The sequence below is a fragment of the Microtus ochrogaster genome, chromosome X (assembly GCF_000317375.1).
Source record: "Microtus ochrogaster isolate Prairie Vole_2 chromosome X, MicOch1.0, whole genome shotgun sequence".
Taxonomy (NCBI): domain Eukaryota; kingdom Metazoa; phylum Chordata; class Mammalia; order Rodentia; family Cricetidae; genus Microtus; species Microtus ochrogaster.
This window is the reverse complement of record NC_022026.1, coordinates 31,655,051-31,657,597: the sequence shown is the minus strand read 5'-3', so window position 1 is coordinate 31,657,597 and position 2,547 is coordinate 31,655,051.

Genomic DNA, 2,547 nt, shown 5'->3' with positions numbered 1-2,547 from the left:
TGTAGTCTGTTGGTAGTACTTGTCTCTGTAGTTCCTGTTCGTTTACCCAGATTTTCCATCTCCATCCTTCCCTCGGTTTGTGTTTTCTTCATTATTTCCCTTTCATTCTTCATGTCTTGAACTTCTTCCCTTACCTGTTTGATTGCTTTTTCTTGTTTCTCTTGGTTTTCTTGGGTATCTTTGAGAGATTTATTCATTTTCTCTACCTTTTTGTTTGTAATCTCTAATTGTTTATGGCAGTTTTTCACCTCCTGTTTAAGGTCCTCTATTATTTTGAAGTACCCATAACTGCAAGATTCATGTTGTTCCATCTTATTATCAACTTTCATGAGCAAATAACTGCTATTTCAATGACCATAGCCAACTTTGGACAGCAAAACTATCAATAAGCCAGTGACAGCATATATGGCCAAAGGAATCACTTTCATCAATACTATTCAAATTTTCAGCAACTCAGGCAGAATTGCAAGAATGAAAAATGCATATTATGTCAAAGCCAAGATTATATCAAATTCAAACTAGCATCAAAGGTTTTAAGAAATATACAATATTACCTAAAAATCAGATTATGGTGCAAGAAAAAATGTATGTATGTGTGTGCACATATATAATTACACATATATAGTTTAAAATAAAATATATTTAAAATAAGTGATACTTGATAAAAATACATAAAAACCAGAAAGCAAAAATATAAACTCAAAATTAGATAAAACAATGAAGGCCAAACTAGAAATAAATAAAATATATACTCAAGTAGTTTGAAAAAGTCACTTACTAAAGATAATTCCACAGCTATGCAAGGGTAAAGAAAACTTGAGTAAATTTTAAATTAGAGATGAGAAAGAAGACAACAAAACTGATACCACATTAAATACAAATGATCATTAAATACTATTAGTAACAGTTATGCACCAATGACTTTCGTAATCAAGAAGATACCAACAAGGTATAGTTCTAAGCAAGTATACTTCACCAAAATGAAATCATGAAACAACAACAAAAGAAAAACCTAACACACAAAATTCAAATACTGAGGATGAATTATAATGAAGACTCCCCTACTAAGAAAATCTAAGGATTATATGTCTTCAGTGTTGAATTTGGTCAAACATTAAAGAATTGGTATTATTTTTAATTATTATTCAAATAGAAATTATTAGAAAGACAGAAAGAATTCAGTAAAGCATATTCCATGATACTTCCAAAGGAGAGGGAAAAAAAATGAAGAAAGGAAGAATGAATGAAAAAAACTAAAAAAAACTGGAGATAACTTTAAAATGAAAATAAATCTGTGTTTGTGGATTGGGAGAATTTGTGTAGTAAAAATGTTCATACTATGTGAAGTAACAAACCACTTTAATAAAATATTAATCAAAATAATTATAGTTTTAAGGAAATAGAAAAAATATTTTAATATTTATATATACCTTCAATAGCAAACTCTCTTAAGCAAAAATAACAAAGCAGGAGGCATTATACCACTTGATTTCATAAACAATATTGTGAAACGATAGTCACTAATACTGCACTATTTTAATGCACTGCTATTCATAACTATAAAGGAACTTAAATACTTATTCACTAAAACTACAGAAAAACAGTCCATATATACAATTATATACTATCAGTCCATCAGAAAGAATAAATACCTGTGAAAATATTTCATAAATGTGTAACATGTTACAATTATAGATGAACAAGTTTTAATGTGTTCTTATATACTAATATGGAATAGACAACAATGAACTATAAATAAAAAAATTAAAGAAAGGATTTTGAGTGTTTTCCTATAAAAGAATTTAGGTGGGTATAAGAATCACTAGTATCTTGCTTTAAAAGCATGTGTGAGGCAATATATTTGATCCATAGAAGGGCAAAAAAAAGAGACAAACATTCAAAAATATAAATTGACATGATTTAATTATTATACAATGTACACATGTATTGAACACCACACAATGTCCCAATTTTATACACACACACACACACACACACACACACACACTCCATAGCATTTACAACAAATTATTAAAATTTTTATATAAGTATTGGGTCATTTTTATTTTCCAGTTACTAAGTTTTTTTTTAATAAATCTTGGTTATAAATACTTTATTTAGTTAGTTTTAACATTTTTCTTACAAGTATATATTGTGTTGAGCATATCCACTCCACATCATTACTCTCACCCTTCTTCTCCCTTCACTTTATTTCTACCTTATTTATTATGTACATATATGATTGTGAGTGATTATATAAAATACGGATCTACAAAAAAGAAAACTTTTTTGTCCTTTTGAAATTGCTTTAATTTACATAATACAATTTTCTTCAATTAAATCATTATTTCCATATTTTTTTCATTATGGATAAAACATTCCAAGCTAGGTGATGATGGTGCATGCCTTTAATGCCAGCACTAGGGAGGCAGAGGCAGGCAGATCTCTGGGCATTCAAGGCCATCCTGGAGTACAAGAGCTATTTCCTTTGAGGACAGGCTCTAAAGCTTCAGAGAAACCCTGTCTCAAGAAAACAAAAAGTCCATA